The sequence below is a fragment of the Dasypus novemcinctus genome, chromosome 26 (genome assembly GCF_030445035.2).
Source record: "Dasypus novemcinctus isolate mDasNov1 chromosome 26, mDasNov1.1.hap2, whole genome shotgun sequence".
NCBI classification, from domain to species: domain Eukaryota; kingdom Metazoa; phylum Chordata; class Mammalia; order Cingulata; family Dasypodidae; genus Dasypus; species Dasypus novemcinctus.
The window spans coordinates 2,317,033-2,336,585 of record NC_080698.1 but is presented as its reverse complement, the minus strand read 5'-3'; the positions used below and the strand labels follow the sequence as shown (position 1 = coordinate 2,336,585).

General features: G+C 56.4%; 1 long non-coding RNA gene across 1 annotated transcript in view; it reads left to right on the top strand.

Moving 5' to 3' along the window:
* LOC131276062 (uncharacterized) overlaps positions 1-15,994 on the top strand; it is a 38,284-nt gene extending 22,290 nt beyond the window's left edge. The window contains exon 2 of the long non-coding RNA XR_009183543.1: positions 10,965-15,994. This is a non-coding gene — a long non-coding RNA (uncharacterized lncRNA). The remainder of the gene's footprint in view (positions 1-10,964) is intronic.
* Positions 15,995-19,553: the final 3,559 nt, after the last annotated feature.

Here is a 19,553-nt window from a genome sequence, read left to right as displayed (position 1 = left end):
GCTTTAGCCGGAAGCTTCCAGAAGACCCGAAGAAGCCTGTTCGACACAAGCGGCGGGGCGCGAGGTGGCGGCGAGGTGGGACTGGTGCCGGCATCTGCCTGCTCAGCCTCTCCAGGGTCATTTGAGTTGAACGGGGGAGCGGGCAGGAGTGAGGGCGCACGTGGGGTCGCCAGGACTCGAGGCGGCTGGAGGGAATCGTTCGCAAAATCCCCACCACGGTTGTTCTCCTCCCGGCCACCCTCCTCTCTGCAGTTTGGCTTTCCAGCACTTCTTACCCAGAGGCGGAGGCGCGCTCAGGACACACCAGCAAGTCCAGCCATCGGAGGCTCTGCGGGCCACGGCAGCTGCCCACGGAGCCCGGCCGAGCCCAGAAGGACCGCCCGGCCGAGCCGGACCAAACTGCCAGCACGCAGTGTCGTGAGCCAGACGAAGCGTTGTGGTTCCAGGCTGCTTGGCTTTGGGGTTGCAGCGATGATCGTTACTATATTGCTTTACAAAGTTGGCTGGGATCTGAGAGCCAGAGAAGGCGATGTGCACCCCTTACCCCACCCCAGCCCTCACGGCGTCCTCCACATCAGGTTCTGTGAGGTTCTACGGGGAGGTTTCGGGCTGATGTTCCGGATCCAGTTGGGGGCCGGTCCACGTGCTGGCTCCAAGCTCCCAGTTCCAGAGCCCTTCAAGCCCGTGGACATCTCCTTGCCCTTCCTGGCCCTAGAACTCTTCCCTGGCGGAACCAGAAGGCGACACTGCCCACTCAGGGCCCATCGCTCCTTGGAGGCCGGGCAGCGCCGGGCAACAAGCACGGGCAGGGAAAGACTGTGGCGCTGGGAGTCAGCACTGGGACCCGATGCTGACTGCCTGTGGGGTTTACTCTCTTTGAGGCTCAGTTTCTTCATTAGCAAAATGGGGGCGATAATCCTGGCCTCTTAGGGTTCGAGGCAATAGCACGTGTGAACGGCCCGGCTCCTTGGCAGTTGCTGAGAAGACAGGGAAGGGGCAGCGCAGCGCCGAGCCTAACTGAGGAGCTTGGGAGAGGGGAGGCCGTCCCAGTGCCCCTGGCCGGCTGTGGGCCTGAGCGGGGGTTTGGAGCCACCAGGGGAAGCTGCCCTTCAGCCTCAGAAGTCATGAGCTTGGTGGTGGGTTGTGCCTTTAAAGACCCAGACCCCGGGCGGGACGGAGCTGCGCTCTTGGCAACCCGCTTTGCTCTTGTGCTGGCCAGGGGTGTTTAGGGACTCGCTTCCTGTTTTTGAGCCCGGAGATGATTGTCTTGCAGCCAGAGCGCTGTTCTCCCCAGAGCAGGACATGCGGGCAGGGAATGGTTTCTTCGTGCGGCCAGGCCCCTCCTGCTCCCCACCCGGCGGGCACCCCGCCGAGCCCGGGGGCGCGGGCCACGTCCATCAGAAGCTGATTGAGGGTTTGGAAAAAGCATTTGGGAAGTGATGACAATCACGGGCAGGGGCACTGGGACTGGGGCTGCCGCTGCTCTCCACGGACTGCTGGACTGCTGGACTGCTGGACCTCGGGCCTCTGTCTTGAGCAGTTGCCAGCCTCTGCTAAAAAGGCTCATGTTTCACTTGGCTCTGGAAACTTTAAAGGGGAAAGCACTTACGCTTTGGCTCATCTACACTTTTTTGTATCAGCCCAAATCCCATTCCAAGCTCTTCCAGAATTTGTGTGTGTGTGTATACACATATAAACACACATACATATACACACACGCGCATGGAAACACACAATACACTGGCATACACTATGCACATACATGTATGCAGGTGCATGTACATATATGTACACATATACATACATAGCCCTCTAAAAGTGGGACTGCACTGAGCAGCAGCCTTTCTTTTCCACTGAACACGTGATAAACTTGCTTTTCCTGATCAGTCAACATTTATTAAAGGGCCACACTCTGGGGACCAAGCCACACCCTGTGCCTGGGAGCCCTTGCCCGACTGTGTCTTAGCGGATGGGGTCCTGGCTGGCCCTGCAGGCCTCGAGGTTGGCTCTCCGGGGGTCCTCACTGGCTGCTCCTACTATTCCACCGTGTCCAAGTTGTTTCAGGCATAACTGGCTTTTGGGCCAGACCACCTTTATCTCCTGGGGCGGATTTCCACATTGCAGGGCACGAGCCCTCAACAACTCAATGCCAGCGTTGCCCCAGGGCAGTGGCCACCAAACCGGACCCCATGCACCACCAAACCGGGCCCCCTCTTCTCGCCCCGATCGAGCAATGAAGCCGCCCGTAGACCCTCCTGCACAGGTTTCCGTGTGGCGACCATATGTCCCGGTTTACCTGGGACGGCCCCGGGACTTCTGCTGCCCAGCTGCATTATGAATGGCACCCGCCTTCGCGCTCAGAATGTCCACGTTTGGATGATGAACCATTTGGACACCCTAAGAGCAAGGCCCCGCTTCAGGAACGGGACCTTCCCAGAGGGAGCCTGTTAGAGGATGACGGCGTCCTCCGGGGTGGGGTGGGGAAGGAGGGCGGCCGTGGCAGAGCCCGCTGCCTGGTCCGGGGCTGAGCTCAGGCCCAGGGACACAGGCCCAGTTCTTGAACCTGGGGGGAGGGTTGGCTGAAGGCCAGCCCTGGGCTGGAGAAACAGGATGCCTGGTGACCGCTGGGACTCAAGGAGGCCTGTAATTTAGACACAGGAAGAGCCTCTGCATGTGCACCCTTGTGGTCCCCCCCTCAAACTGAGATGGGCACAGGGGCTGCAGCTGGAAGGGCCTGATTCTTCATTATCAGCCTCCCTGAGGAAGCTTTTGTAGTCGTTTTCCAAAGAAATTTTAGTCCGCAGTGCATTTTCTATGTATTTCTGTGCTCGAGATTTAAAAAGAGAATGTTTCCACGCCCCACCCCTGTCCCAGTTTCTGCCTCCTTGGGGACATGCGAGCTGGGGGCCCTGCCAGCTCCACATTGTACAGATGAAGAAACTGAGGCCAGAGAAAGGAGGGCAGCAGAACGTCAGGGACCGAAGGGCTCGAGGGCCCCCCCTCGCTCCGTGGCAGCTGCACCTCCCCTGGGGGTCTCAGGTGGAGCTTGCTGTCACCCGTCACAGGGCGAGAGGCAGCGCCGGACCTGGGGCTCCCCACCTTGGGAGAGAGCTCCTCGCTTGGTCCCATTCTGTCCTGGACGTCCTCCTGGGGCACGTGAACTTCTCCTCCCCTGTGTTCCTCTAAGTGGAGCAGGTTTGCAGGACCAGGGGCCTCTGAGAGAGGACGTCCCGAGAGGACAGCGATGCAAGTTCCCGAGTGCCTTCAACACACACACACACACACACACACACACACACACACGCACACACAGCAGTGAAAGCTTCTGTCGGCTCTTTCCAGAAGACCTTGGGACTTCTCAAGAGGGGAACTCCTCAGAGTTCTCGTGGGACTCCTCAGAGGGAAACAGTTTCAGCCTGGGTTTCAGAGAGGACATCCCCGGAGTCAGACTCAGGCTGCTGCCGGCTACCTGGGGCGCGGAAGAGGATCGGCCTGCGGGCGGTGCGGCGCCCATGAAAGGCGGCCGTGCCGCATCTGCCTGGTACCGTTTGCAGCGTGATCCTGAGGCGTCACGGCAGGCGACACGCAGGAAACCCGAGCTGTGCTGGAAGCCAGGTTCCTGCTGCTCATTCCTATTTACGGCCTTTTCCGGGATGTGCTCCTTCAGAGGCCTCATGGTCTTTCTACGCGGGCAGCTCTGATTCTTGACCTGCGATTTGTTGTGGATCTATGTGTGAATCACTTACATTGTAACAATCGGGAAGGCCGCAGAATTCTCTAGGAGGTGCTGACTTCCATGGGATTTCTTTTTTTTTTTTTAAAGATTTATTTATTTATTTAATTTCCCCCCTCCCCTGGTTGTCTGTTCTTGGTGTCTGTTTGCTGCGTCTTGTTTCTTTGTCCGCTTCTGTTGTCGTCAGCGGCACGGGAAGTGTGGGCGGCGCCATTCCTCCATGGGATTTCTTGAACATCCTTTCTGAACCTGCTCATCTTACCGTCCCTTTGATTCATGCTCTTCTCTAGTAACAGTGTATTGTAACTGGATTTTTAAAATTAAAACTATGCTGAGCATTTATGGCAGTAGATACTTAGGGAAACAATGCATGCTGCACCAGTTTGCCACTGTTAATGAATTCCAAAAAGAAATATTGGATTACGTTTGTCAAGGGTCTTTTCCTCTGGGCATATTAGAGTGTATTGGATTCAGAAGTTTTACTTTTACTTGATCAAATGATGATTAGGGCTTTGATGTTCAGCCCCCACCCCCTTGGTGGAATTTTCAACTGGAGTTTTGAGCTGGAACCCGGGAAGTGAACACATAGGAGGAGAACACAGAGGAATAGAGACGGCTCCTTAGACACAGCAGAAGCCTTGGGGAGAGAGAAAGAGCCATTTGTCTGATGGTCTACAGCTGGCCTTGTGGAGAAAACAGAGGAGCTGACCCCAGAGAGAAATGGAGCCCCAGGAAGAGAGGAACCCAGGAAGCCTGAGCCCTGGCAGATACCGGCAGCCAGCTTGCTCCAACATGTGGCAATAGACTTTGGTGAGGGAAGTAACTTAAGCTTTATGGCCTGGTAACTGTAAGCGTCTACCCCAAGTAAACACCCTTTATAAAAACCAACTGATTTCTGATATTTTACATAGAACCCCTTTGGCTGACTGACACCCTTGCTAATACCCAATATTAATCTAAATGATACTAGTACTGTATCATGTGCCAGATCTGCTAAACTCTTTCATGGATTAACTCTTTAAACCTCATAACTACACTGTGATGTATATATTATTAATTTCCCCATTTTAAGGGGGCTCAGAGAAGTTGAATATACAGCTACTAAATAAACGGCAGAGCTAGGATTCAAATTCAGAGCATTTGCATGTGAAGAGCCAAGATCTTAACCCCAGCATTGTAACAAAGACTGCATGTGAGTAGAGCCCCAGGGCCCTTCCCTAGATCCGCTCAGAAACCAAAGGAAAGAGAGCCTCCCTGTTTCCCATTCTCCCTGGGGCATGTGCACTCCCAGTGCCTCTGCTTACCAGGAATGCAGTGTGGGATCACAGAAAGGGTTGGCCCCAGAGTCGGAAGATCTGGATTTCAGCAGCAAATCCCAGCCTCTGTGAAGTTTGTGGTGAGTGTCCAACGCTCCAGCATACAAGACTTGGGTCTTTCTAATTGAGTCATAATGGCTTTTAGAGAGGACGATTTTTAGGCCGACGTATGTGCATAACCTGTCTCCACAAGTCTTCCCACATACACACCTATGTGCAATGAGGACAGGCTTATAGCAGGTTGCTCTCTGCTGGTCAGACCATTCTCAGGACCAAGATTTCTGAACTGGAAGAGGCCGAAGGTCATCTTCACTTTACGAATGAGAAAACTGATGCCCAGGAAGATTTCTTTGTTCTTTCCCCCGTCCCTGCAGCATGACTGAGGTTTAGAGACCAAAGACTCACGGCTAGGCAGTGACCAAAAGAGCTGTAACAATTCACAGCAGTATTGGGAAGCTTGGATCACCTGATGAAAGGAACCCAGTCCCGATGGAGAGGAGCTGCCCAGAGCCAGAGAGACAGGAAGCCTGCCCTGGGGAGCGAGGGAAGCTCCAGGTGGCTGGGCAGGGCTCTGGGGAGGGGAGGGGTACCAGTCAGGGCTCTCCAGGAAACAGAATCAACAGGAGGAATCTGTCAATAGTATGAGATTTTCTAAGAGTCTTTCACGTGACTGTGGGATGCACAAGTCCAGGTTCCACAGGCAGGCTGCAAACCAGGGGCTCTGATGAAAGTCCAGAGAAGGTCCTTGATGAGTTTCCGGGAGACGTTGGCTGTCCAAAGATGAGCTGGGAAATTCTCTCTGAAAGCTGAAATCACTTTCCCTTTAAAGGCATTCAACTGATTGGATGAAACATTACTCCTTGCTGACAGCAATCGCCCTGACTGATGCAGATGTCATCAGCCATCTATGCAGTAAACTCACTGATGACTAAAGCCCATAAATGTCCTTGTATTACAATTAGTTCAGTACTTGCTTGACCAAACAGCTGGACACAATTACCTGGCTGAGTTGACTCATTAGCCCAACTGTCACAGAGGGTATTCGAAAAGCTTTGCCACCTGAACTGACCCAGTATCTGTCTTCTCCATGTGTCTTCTTTTGCCATGTGCAATGTGCAGTGCCTTAAGGTCCCCTACCTGTGGCTAATGTGCCTTATTGGGTTAAGGAGGCTGGTCTGAGGGTATATATTTGATGACTTACCAGGAGCCTGGGCTCAGTATTGTACTGGAAGGTAGCTCCAGGGGCAACGCAGCCCCTGGGTTGAGGACACGGTCCAGCAGGGAGCCCACATTGAGTCTACCAGCTCCAGGAGGGCAAGGCCAAGGTGAAGGCTTTGATCCCCCCAGGGGCCAGCAGACCTTTCCTTTAGCAAAATCCTGTACTAGTTCCACCCGTGGTGCCCCCAGACCCTGCATCCTCCAGTTCCTTCCTCAGAGCCCTGGTGGACCCCATCCTCGTCAATCCTTGTCCTCTGCAAATGCTTGGTCCCAATCCAAACTAGATGAGAGGGTAAGGACAGATCACCCAGGTCCACAGCTGACAACCCACGGCACACATCTTGTGCCCAGATAGGGACCGGGGGTCAACTGTGTCCTCGGCCTTTTTGGGAAGAGAGCATGCTATTATGCTAATTACAGTGTACAGGCCTTACTGGGAACCAAAAATAGATCGCTGTGGCTCCTGGGGCCAAGTATCCGCGTTCCCCCAGTTCCTCTGCTATGTGATTTTCTTTGAGGAATCTTTGCCTTGATTGGAAAGGCATTTTTTAAGCACAGTTAGCATTTGACCAGGGCTGCTATCCACTTGTGCCATGTTCTCGGGGCTGTTGCCCTTGGATGTGTGACAGCAAGAGGGACAAAGCTCGCTTTTCTAGGGTCTTCACACGTCTCCATGAGGAGCTGCTCTCCCCAGCCCCATCTGGGTGGGCTGGAGACCTTTTCTCTGGAGAAGAAATCGGAGAGAGACCTGAACTGACTGCAGCAGGGTGAAGAGGGAAGTAGCGAATCCTGAGCCCTGCCGTGTGCTCCCCGGGTTGTGATTCCCATCCCTGCAAAGGAGGCACCGCGGCTCTGGATAGAGAAGCAAACGCAGGGGCTGGAATCCAGCTCGAGTCTGTCCGTCCCCGCGTGTTCTTCCCGTGTTCTATCCTGGGGGGAAGCACCGAGCCCTCAGTGCTGTCGCCGCCCTGGGGCGTCTCCAGGGCGGGGGAGTCGAGCGATTGGGAAAGGACGGGACACTCTCAGCATTTCAGTTCCCGGCCACTTTGGGGATTGAATCGTGCCTCCCCCTAAACGCACGTTTAGGTCCCAGTTCTGGGCCCTGAGGGTGAGAGCCCATTTGCAAGTAAAACCTTGGAAGGTGCTGTTGAGCCCAAACGGAGCGAGGCCGGCCCACTATGTCCAGAGTCATCAGAAGCAAAGGAAATGGACATGGAAGAGAAACCCGGACGAGCCACCGGAAGCTGGAAGCCAGCAGAGCCCTGACAAGCGAGGAAAAGCCAGTGCTGTGTGCCTTGCTCGCAACGGGGACACCAGGGAACCCCAAAGATTGCCAGCAGCCAGGACATGCCCACCTGGAGGAAGCGAGCCTTCCAGCCTCTGAAACCGGGAGCCAGGAAATCCCTGCTGTTAAGCCCACCTGTTGCACGGCGCTTGTTTTAGCAGCTGAGAAAGTAAAACAGGTCAGCAGGATGCATTTGTGTTCATGGCCTCGCGTGGCTTTGGGGGCCTCGTGGGACAGGTATAGGTGAGTCAGGTGTGGTGACTAGGGAATTGGGGTGGGGTGGGGGCTGCTGTAAAGGAACCAGAGGGCGTGAGCTCCACTGAACGGGATCGGCACCCACGTGTCAGAAGCAGGTGCGTCTGCAGCCCTGTGCGGACGGCCCCGTCAGACGCCCTAGGTATACAAGCTGTGCGAGAGGTGACTTCGTTTTTAAAAAGGAGAATTAATGTATCACCTAAACAACAATAACAAAATATACAGAGAGAAAGGGCCGAGTGGTGGGGATATGATGGGTATTATTTTTTGTGCTTTCCTTTCAAATGTCTTAAAATGCGGTAGGTGAGCGCTGCAAGCAGCTCCAGTGACTTGGTGTAATCCACGCCCTACAGGTGAGGAAACAGGTCTGGAGAGCAGAGGGGCCCCACAGCCCCACGAAGCCCGCTCGGGGAGGGGAGGACTTAGGACCTGGCTCGCCGGCCAGTGCTCTCACAGCACGCCCACCAACCCGCGCACCGCAGCCGGGCCGGGGTCCGCGCCAGGTGGAAGCGCTTTGCGGCGAGGCAGGCGCGAGAGCAGAGGAGGCGGCGGCGACTTCTTGCCGTGGCGATGCCCCTGCGTGAGAAGAGAGCCCGGGCTCGCCCCAGCGGCCGAGGGCTGGGGTCCCTTCCGACCGCGCTCTTGGTCGGGGAGCAGGGCTGTGAAGTCCTCTCTGAACAGACAGGAGTCCCTGAGTGGGCGAGTGAAGGCAGAGCTTTCTTTGGCCAAATTGAAAACCCGTCTTCACTGGGGTGCAGTCTGCTGTGTTGACGAATAACGCTTTGAATTCGTTGGAAGAAGAATGAGAATCTTAGGGCTGGGAGGAACTCTGACGGAGAAGCAGCGACTTCTTCCTTATCGACAGGGAAACAGGCAGGAGCACGTGGGCCTGTGCACCTGGGAAAATATGCATGTTGCTCCTGTCTATAGAAGCAATTTGCTTAAGAAATGTGTTAGAAATTCCACAGGCCCTAGTAAGTCAAAGTGATTCATTGCGGAAGATTTAGAATGCATTTATTGTATAATTAGCACCCATGCCTATCCTTGGTGATACCCAGGCACCGTCGCTTCCTTTTCCATCTAAGAACCACCTCTTCGTATTCTTTACTGTGGAATGCACTGTTCCTGGAGAATTCTGTATCTCCCACAATGAGGAAATGGCAGCAGCATTCACTGTGCTGGAATTCACTGGCACTTCTTTAATTGTAACAAAATAGATCTTCCTGGCTTTGAAGTTCCCTCACACTGTGGACTAGTTGCTGGTTGTAGCACACTCAGGACGCCACGTCGTGCATCGAGGCACCTGGGAGTAACGGTGGCCGGCGACTCTCACGGGTTACCTCTGCGCAAGATGCTTCACTGTGATGGCCACTGAGTGGGCCAGGGCTCCTCCGAGAAGCAGAGCCATTGGAGATGGACATACGTGCACACATTTCCATACATGCGTGTAGACATATACAAACACATCCACGCAGAGTTCATGGCAACGAAGTAGCGTATGCTATTGTGGCGGCCGCAAGGCAAACCTGAACTCTGTAGTGCAGCGGCCAGGCAGGCAGGAGCTGACCCCGCGGCCCTCAGCAGAGTCTCCTGTTCCTCAGGGACACTTCACTGGGCTCATCGGACACTTCCACTCACTGGGTGAGGCCCCCCCAGCTCATCCAGCACAACCTCCTTTATACAAGCCCACTAGCTGGGCGCTAAATCCCATTACAGAGCGTCTTCACGGGACACCTAGACTAGGGCTTGATTGAATAACTAGGTACTATGGCCTAGTCAAGTTGACACATGAAACTGCTAGAAAATAAGAGCAATAATTCACTTTCTGGCAGTGTTGAAGTATTTGGACTTCACAGTGCAAATGTAGAAAACACGCCTTCCAAACACATCTTCCGGAGCATTTGGGCTGTAATCACTGCATTTCTACACTGCAGCCTTACTTTCCACACCGGCGGGTAGGCGAGGGCCCGCGCACGGAGTGAGAAAGCGGCTGCGTCAGAGCAGGGAAGAGTGGACCCTGGTCCAGCGCGGTCACGAGTGGGCGAGGGAGCCCGACGTCGGTGTTGGTCGCTGGGCGAGGACGTTGATCTGGCAGGCCCGCTGGCTTTGCGGAGGTGTGCGTGGCCACTTCTGGAGCACGGGCTGCAGGAAGCAGAGCCCGTGGGGGGTGCCCACCCAAGTGCCCCCCGCAGGGGTGGGGAGATAGGCCTCTACCACCCGGTTGCCCGGGAGCTTAGACGGGGCAGCCTGTGCTCAGAACAAGACGGGAGAGGGCCGCCATGGGCCCACGCACGGGGCCCCAGGACAAGTCGTTTGTACAGAGGGTGTTTTTTTTGAGGTACGGGGGTTGAACCCAGGGCCTCGTACATGGGAAGCAGGTGCTCAACCACTGAGCTACCTCTGCTGTCCTGGAGGGTTTGGCGTGCAGAGCCCTGGACCCACACGGCTCCCGTGCCCCCCACGTCGGCACGTCAGCGACAGCTGGGCAGCCCAATCCCACGCACCCCTTAGAAGTGCTGCGCCCGTGACAGAGGACTCTGCTCCCCAGGGGGCCCCCGGCCAAGCCCACAGACGTCCCTGGGCTCCTGGGGCATCAGCCCTACCCTTGGGGTGGGGTCCGAGAGAGAAAAGGGGATGGGGCCCCCGATCCTGGTCTGTTCTTGGGGTGTTCTGTGCTAAGAGCAGAGCTGGCCAGCCTCTTCCGGGACTGAGGCACCCCTTGACGGTTCTGAAGAAGGTACACCTGACCCCGAGGCGTGGGAACTGGGGAGGGGGCCGCTTGCCCAGATCTGAGTGTGCTGCAGGGAGAGAACAAACAACCAGAAAATACCAGATGTGGGTGAGGATGTAGAGCAACCGCCTCCCGAACACTCAATGGGAGAGGAGCTTGGGGCAATCAACTGCAGAAAGGCACTGAGGTGCTGCTGGGCCGAAGCCACGGGCCAGGGGACCTGGGAGAAGACCCTCAGCGTGGCAATGCGTTCTTCATTAGTTCAGCGGACATTGACCAAACTCTGTTTTAGTAGGTGGGCCTATCACCCCCTCCCTGAGATGGCTCCTTTGCCTGTTTGCACGTTGTCTGCTCATTGTTCTTGCTCATTGTTTTTTTTTAATTTTTTGCTCGTTGTCTGCTCATTGTCTGTTTGTTTCTTCTTAGGAGGCATCGGGAAACAAACCTGGGACCTCCTGTGTGGGAGGAAGGTGCCCATCTGCCGGAGCCACGTCCACTCTGACCAAACTGCCTGCAGTCCAGGAGCTGGGGCTGCAGGTCCAAAGGGCACAGCCCTTGCCATCCAGGAATGGCAGGGAGACCCACATGGAAACAGATGTTGCCACGCCGTGTGAAGAAGCTGACAGTGGACCTGTGACAGCATGGCATGCAGGGGAGGCAGTCGCTACAGTTCCGAATTAAAGGCGACAACAACCCACAAAGAGCCGTCCTGGGGAACGGTCGGAGACCTCAGGCTGGTCACGGCCTTGCTGCTGGCGGGAAGTCCTGCTGACTCTGGATGCCGGAGGATTTAAAACGAAGTATCGGGGATGTGGATGTTTTCTTCTGGGAAGACTCCCCTACCCGGAGGCAGGCACAGTCCAGAGGCCACGCTGAAGGCCGAGTGGAGCCGTCACTGGCAACCTCTGGTTGTGCTTGCGAATCAGCGATTCAGCCAAAGAGGGCCATTACCAGGTTCCCAGGGAGCCCTGCCTGTCCAGCCCGTGGTGACCCCAGCTCTGTCCACGGTCACTGCTGCGTCTCCCAAGGGCTGCTGGGGTCTAGGGAGCCTCAGGGCTGGGGCCTGCCGAAAGGGCCGAGTGGAGCCCCTGGATTTCAACCCGCCCCATTTACCTGGAACCCGAGGGTCCCCGGGGGCTTTTGCAGCGCTGAAAGCAGGGGCGTCCTGGACAAACCAGGGCAGACGCTCACCCAGCTCAGGGGTCCACAGGTGGAGGTGATTTTGACCTTCGTCCCCCAGGGAGGGTCGCCAAAAAAAGTATTTTACTGTATTTGGGACATAGTCATACTAAAAAACATTTGTTGCCTATCTGAAATGCAAATTTAACTAGGGCTCCTTGAATGCCCCCCTAAACCTGGAAATCCCCGGGGTACGTTTTGCAGGGCTTGGAGACACTTTTGGTGGTTGCCGTCTGGGAGGGAGGAGCTGCTGGCATCCAGAGGGACAGGACAGGGGCTGCCAGCCATCATCCAGCCCACAGGGCCATCCTCCACAGCAAAGCTTTACCTGGCCCCAAATGTCAGACTTTCCAACCAAAACCTACGAAGCCCCCACCAGGCTCCGTGCCCCTGACAGCCGCTGAGGGGTGGGCACGGCTGCCCTGCTCCCTGCCCACGGGGGACACGCGTCCTGTGTCCCCGACCTTTGGTGCGCTCCCTCATGGCATCGAGCGGTGGTGGGAGCGGAAGGTTCTAGCAAACGCTTTCCCACACAGGCCTCCCCTTCTGCCCTTCGAGGACAGCAGGGCGTGCCGTACGGCGACAGGGCCCGGGAGAGCTGGCAGCGCGCCCCTGACGCCTCCTGCCTAGAAAGGGCCTCAGAACGCGGGCGCTGTTTCCCGTGGGGGCGGCCGTGCCGGGGGTTCCTGAAGGAGCCGCAGCAGCGGGAGCTCCGCGTCAGACCCGCGTGGGGCGGCTCTACCCTTCGACAGCGCCTCCTTTCTCCCTGCGGCCGGCTCCCCGCACCCTGAGATAAACGTCGCTCAGTAGTTCCTGAGGCGGTTTCCTATTTTCTTGCCTGAACGTAATTCGTGGCGAGCAACAGGAGGCAATTGTCCTGTAGTTCACGCTGAGGCATGATAGCGTGAATGAATGAATGAACAAATGAATGAATGAGATTTTCTGTGGGCCCATTTCCCTGAGCAGGCTCTGTAAGATGTGAGGTGCTAAAATGGCATCTTTTTAAAAGGGAGTTGGCGGCATGGGGCTCACCTAGGCACTTAGTAGGTGCTCAATGCATGCACTTAGTAGGTGCTCAGCACGTGCTAGCTGATCGGTTACTTACCGGGGGTTGATCTGGGTCGCGGTGTTCACGTTTCCCCCAGTCGCGCCGGCAGCTGCCGCATCAGCCTTGGTTTTTCATCCTTCACTACGTGACGCTGACCGCGCTCCCTGCTCGGATTCTCCGCTCCAGCAGGACGTGTTTTCCGTCTGGAAGCCGCTCTTATCTTCCAAGTCAAGTTCTGTTAAGGGGATTTTCCCAAAAGGGAAATCTCTGCGAGCTCTTATCCCTCACCTTCCCGAATGCACCCCAGGAAGCGGCCCAAGAGGGACTGTCTCTCCCCATTTCCTCCACCCGGCACAGACGCGTTCGCAGGCTGAGTGGCCGAGGTGGCCCCGGGCTCCAGCCGGGCAGTGCTCTCCGCCCGTGCTTTCTCCCACGGGACCTCAGGGCTCTCTCTGAGAGCGTGTGACCACCAAGGAGTGAGCGGGAGACGCTGGGCTCGGACCAGCCCTCACGCCAACACACACTCACACACACAAACACACCACACGCACTCAGGCACACACTACACACAGCGCGCACACACGCTCTCACGCATGCCACACTCAACAGGCATGCACACACGTACATACACACACCCACACGTACTCACGCACGCTCACATACACTCATGTGCACAGATCACACCTAGCACACCCCCATAACAGGCATGCACACACATACACACTCTTACACATACACACATGACACACATACACACACATAGTTGTGCATTCACATACACTCACATACACGCACATGCCCTTGCTAGTGCTCACACACACACTACGCACTAAACAGGCATGCACACACACTCACACTCATACGCATACATGCATGCATACACACGACACACACACACACATAGCTGCGCATCCACATACACTCACACTCACGTGCACTCGCACATGCTCGTGCACACACCGCACACTCGGCAGGCATGCACACACTCACACACTCACACACTCAGTGAGGCTGTGAGGCAGCTGACGGCAAGCTGGTTTGATGGTTTCTGGGCCCCCCTAGAAGTCGCTGGTCCGGGCTCTGGGCTGGGGGGCTCTGGAGGCAGCGCCTCGCCGGCCGACGACTCTGAATTCGAGGTCATTCCGCCCGACTCCTCCTGCCGTCCGCCGGTCACTCCTCCGCAGGCCTAAAAAGCAGCTTCTGGACACCTGGGCGTACTGAGCCGCGCCCCTTCCAGGCCTCCCCCGCCCGCGGCGCCGCAGGGACCGAGCCAGGCTGAGGGGCACCCGAGCCCCACCTCCCGCAGCCTCGGAGCACCTGCCTCCGCCCTCGGCCAGAAGCCCAGGCAGCCCCAGGGGCGTGGCAGGCCCGGCCACCGCGAGACCACACCCCGTCCCCTGCGGCCCCCGCGGACACCTCGATGCGCGTTTAACTCCAGGGCTCTGGAACTGCAGTCGTCACCAGACCCACTGTCAGCCTAATTCAATGTGTCATGTGGAAGCTCGTATATTGTTGTCACAAAGGACACGTTGTGATATTTTAATGATTCTAACTTGGCCAGCTTCCTTCATAATACTGTTATTTGTTTATACTCTGTGCTCATTCCTTCATTCACAGAACATTCACGGAGCCTCGACTAAGCTGTGTTCTACATACACCATCTCAGCTCATCTGACCTCGAGGCCTCCGGTGAGGCAGGCCCCGTTATCCAGCCCATTCTACAGAAGGAGAGGTGAGGCTCAGGGAGCGGACGTAACGTGCACTGCCACGGAGCCACCAGGCTGGTGAGCAGGGCCTCAGTGTGCTGGGGCTCTGGCCCCTCTGGAAGTGCCACGTCAGGCCGCCTCTCCAGGCAAGGGAAGGAGTGCCCAGGTAGAGGGGCATGGGGTACTGCTGGGGGTACACAGGGACCTTAGGGCGGGGAGGCAGGGGCTTCCTGGAGGAGGTGATACTGGAGCCATGTTTTGAAGTGTGAATAGGAGTTGGCTGACGCTTGAAGGAGGCTGGAGGGAGGCACCCAGGCAGAGGCCACGGCATGGGGGGGAGTTGGCAGCCCCATGCTGTGGGGGCAGGGGCCAGGCGCAGGCCCGGGGCACGTGGACTCCGGTCAGCGGCTCCTCCACCCGCAGAGTGGTGGGAAGTGTTCTGGCCACATCACTGGGCGGGGCCTGGGTTCTCTCTGGGCCACTGAGGGTGACCACCTGTCTTGGTTTGTCCAGGACGAAGGGGCTTCCAGAATGTAAGAGCTGTCCCAGTTCTGGGCAGTCCAGGCTGAGTTGGTTGCCTTAGAGCGCGGCAGGAGCAGCTGTCCTGGCAAATCGAAGCGTCCCCCTCCTCACCTCTCAAGCAGGCTGGGGAGGGGACGCTCACCTGCAGCCCGGGCTGTGGACGGGGGTCTGAGGGACGGGGGTCTGAGGGACGCGCAGTGGGCTCTCCTCCGTCTCTCCCCAGCTCTGCTCTTGGGCTTGAGAAGAGCAGCTCCTGCCCGTGGCTGCCACCCGGCGTTCCCCCCAGACCCCGCAGTCTGCACCCATGATGAACGGCCGGCTGCACGGGACCACCGAGGGCCTGTGACCCCTCCCGGCACTGAGCGGGCAGGCCAGGTGTGCCTCCTGCTGGGCTGCAGCCTGTGCAGATCCAGGTGCCTCGCCTGCCGCCCTGGGGTCGAGTGCAGCACGTCCAGGGCGAGTGGGGAGAAGCCCTTCGCGAAGTTCTCCAGGGCCCAGGGCACTGCAAAATGGAGTTCACAATGCACCCCGAAATTCCATCTTTTGGAATTTATCCTAAGGATAAGTGCACAAAAGTGAATTTAAGAGAAATATTTATGTCAGTGCTGCTAAAATAGAAATAATTTAAGAGAAAAATCCAGGTATTTGTTAAGTAAAATTTGATATTTACATACAACAGAATGCTAGGCAGACATTGAAAAATGTTATTGCCCATCTGCTCAAGGATGTTTAGCATATGCATTTGTAAAATATTTTTATTTTGACATAAGTTTAGATTTACAGAAAGTTGCAAAGATAGTGCAGAATGTTCTAGTATACCTTTCACCCATGCTTCCCTGAATGTTAACATCTTTTAAAAGCTGGTGTATTTATCAAAGTTAAGAAATTAGCATTGATACAATCCGGTCTATTAAATAAATAATATGTAACATTATTAATAAACACCGATTAATAAATGCTCCTCGCCATCCTTTCCACACCCAAGAAGAGACTTATTCAGATGTCACTGGCTTCCTCTGTGCTCTTTTTCTGCTCCACGACCCCGCAATGCATTTAGCCCCGTGTCTCCATGGCCTCTCCAGACTCTGGCAGTTTCTCTCTTCCATGTGTTCCAGGCCTCCGCAGCTTCGAGGAGCACCGCCTGCTCAGGTGCTCCCTGTGGGGGGTTGTGTGCTGGTTTCCCGTCATTAGGTTGGGGTAGGGGATTTGGGGGGAGCAGCGGGGGAGGAGGAACGTGCGTCCTGACAGGGCACACATGCCATCAGCCTGGCCAGGTGAGGCCAGGTGAGACACACCTGGACGGCAGGTGCAGGTGGTACCTGCAGGCTCCTCCAGTGTCATGGTCTGGTTTTCCTTCTAGCCTGAGAGTGCGTCACGATGTCCAGTCACCCCCTGAAGAGTGGATGATCGAAGAACTTGGGAACACAGCATACATTTTTAAGGGTCAAAAATTGGGTGACAAAACAGTATTATGATCCCATTTTCAAAGAACAATTTTTTCTGCATTGAGAAAATTCTGCAAGAACATAAACGCCAATGTTAATAGTGGCTACTTCCGGGCGGTGGAAGAGTGGGTGATTTTTTTTCAGTTAAGTATAATCTGATTTTTCTAATGAATTTCTGTAATGAACAGGTCTAACGTGTCATAAAACAGCTGAAGAAAACAAGACGAAAGGTGGTATTCGGGGTTTGGTGTTTGTCTGGTCAAGAGGCCAGACAAGTTCTGCAGGCTGCGGTCTTGGGCTGACACCAGAAGAATGGACATTTTCAGGGAGAAGTGCAAAATGCGACATTTAATCCAAAACTCGAGAGCGCAAGGGCAAGATTTGGGGTAGGGGCCGGGGAGAGCTGGCGAGACAGCAAGCACCCCGAGGGAACACGTCCCGGGCTGTGCTTTTGGAAACCGCAGATGGGGCTGGACTTCCGGGAGCGGGGCTGCCGGCACCGTCGACGGAGAGGCCAGTGTCCGGCTCGCGGACAGTCCCTGAGGCGAGGGAAGCAGCGCCCTGCCTGCCCCAGGTGCTCCCAGCTCCCTTAGAGCCCACAGCTGCTTCTTCCTCTTTTTAAGTAAAAAAATGTTTTATTGTAGCGTCATATATACAACATACAATTTCCCATTTTAACCACCTTCAAGTAAACGATGCAGGGCTGTGGTTTCGTGTACGACGGCGCTGCATCGCCGCCATCCAGCAGCAGCCCCGGCGTCTCACTGCGACCACCTGCCTGCCCGCGGCCGCTCTGCTGAGGGTCGTGCCGTGATGACCGCGGAGTCGTGACTCGGGAGGAATCCTGGAGCGGGGGCCAAGAGAACGGCCAGGTGGCTGGCGTCCCCGCGACCACGGCTGCGTGGGGCGATGCGGAGGGCAGCTGGCCCCCAGGCCAGCCTCTTGGGAAGGTCTGGCTGCAGCTCCCAGGACTGATGCGCTGGCTGCTCGCTGCCGGGGTGCAGGAGGCTTGGGGAGCCCTGTTCTTGCAGGGGCTGCGCATCGAGAGGAGGGCTCGCCCACGTGCGCTGAGGCCACCCGGCAGGGCCTGCGAAGGAGGAGGTGTCCAACAACACCGTTTCCCTTTCTTCAGCTGGTCTCAGAGTTTATAAAGAACTGGTGGTGGGACTCGCTCTTCCCTGGGGGTCACCATCTCAAGGCCCCGGGTGTGCGGATCGGAGCGAAGCCCGCAGCCCTGGGCCCGGGAACACCGGGCTCTGCCGATTCGAGTCGAGATCCCGGCTCTGGCCACTCGCCTCCTGTGTGACCGTGGCCACGTGCTCACCTCTCTGAGCTTCACTTTCCTCGTTCGTAACACGGGGCTCTTGAGAAGCAGCTCACAAAGCCACGGTAAAGGTACAATGTGAAAATGTATGCACAGATTTTGGCACATCCGAAGCTCTCGAGTAGCGCGCGCCGTTCCATAAGCACATGAAATGCACATGGAGACCACGTTTGGGTCACGAGGGCCTCATCTACCCATGAGGGGAAGCTTCAATTCAGTCAAAGCCTCATTAAATCATCGCAGAGGGCCAGCGTCTTGGGCAAATCTCGTGGGGCTTCAGCTTTTGTAGGATATCAGTCAAGAGGTGGCCAGAAACACGGAGGGGGGAATGAGTCTGAAGGCCAAGCAGGGAGCACCTTTCAGTGATGTGGCACAATAGGGCATGGTGGGGACTGTGGCTAACTGGAAAGTAAAGACACCGCCAGAGGGAGCAGCTGCTCTCATCTCCAACCAATTATTGCCAGGCAGGAATGGGGGTCAAATGAAACCAATTTTTAAAGAGAAGCCAGAAGGCCAGATTTTTTCCCCCTGAATTCTCCTGATTTTTTAAATGTCACCAGATAATTTTAAAAAATTTAAAGCCTGGGCAGACCAAATGAAATAGGAGCCGAGGCTGAATTTGGCTCGCACCACTGGTTTGCCAAGCCTGCTTTGAAGTTTCAAATGTCAAGGCCAGCTTTCTTGTGGCCCTGCTTTGTCCTGCTAGTTCCCACCCATGCTCCAGATGCCACCAGACGCACGTCTCTTTGGCTGAGAGATGCTTCTGCGTGTCGACAGCTGATGACGCGTGAGAGCCATCAAGGGCGAGGAACGACAGTGGGCAGCGGGATCAAAGCTTCTGAAACTCCTTCCCCTGCCATGCAGATGTCTCTTTCCTTGGCGGCTGAGAGTCAAGCTGCTTCAACTCAATTCACCCCATGTTGTTTTTTTCGGGAGCTACCGAATGTTGAACCTGGGACCTTATACACGGGAAGCAGGCGCTCAACCACGACACCCGCTCCCCCGCTCAGTTCATTTCAATTCAATTTCCCAAACATGAAGGCACGTCGAGACCCAAGCCGGGCCCTGGAGGTCATTTCTGCATGCCCGCTGTGGGCTCGGCTCAGAGTGAGATGTTTTAAATACTTTGTCTCACAATCACCCTGCGTAGAAGAAACCGTCTTCTTAATTTTACCCGCAGAGAAATAAAGTCCTGCCCAAGGGCCCCAGCTAGCGGCGGTGAAGCTGGTTCAAGGCCAGCGTGTGGTTTCCCAAGGCCCTTGGCTCGTGCCAACTCTCGGACACAAACCTGTTAAGTGCACAGATGGCAGCGGATGGGACCAGCGTCCCAAGGGAGGTGGGAGGTGCTGTCGAGGATGGGTAGGGGGCCCCGGGCGTGTCGGAGGGGTCTCCCGAGCCTGTGTTCTAGACGTGCCCGGCGATCTCCCCGCCGGCGGCCGCCCTGGGAGAAGCGAGCCTGCCCCTGGCCTCAGGGCCGGCCCTCGCAGCGGTCGAGGATGGTGACAAGCCGCGGGGCGGCGGGTCAGTGTGAACCCACGGCTCCTTCTGCCAAGGCACCCCCCTGAGGTCTGGAGAGGGGACGCGGCGCACAAGAGGACACAGGGCCTGGGGCTGGGCACCTGCTGGGGGCTTCTGTTGCACAGCTCGGGGAGCTGGGGAGGGGGCAGCTGCAGGCCCCTGCGCCAACCCAGCAGGAGGGTTTATAGCAGGGAGCACCAAGACGACATCAAGGGGCTGCGGCAGGGGACGGCGGGGCCCCACCCGAGCCCCCTTCGCCGAGAGGGGCACCTG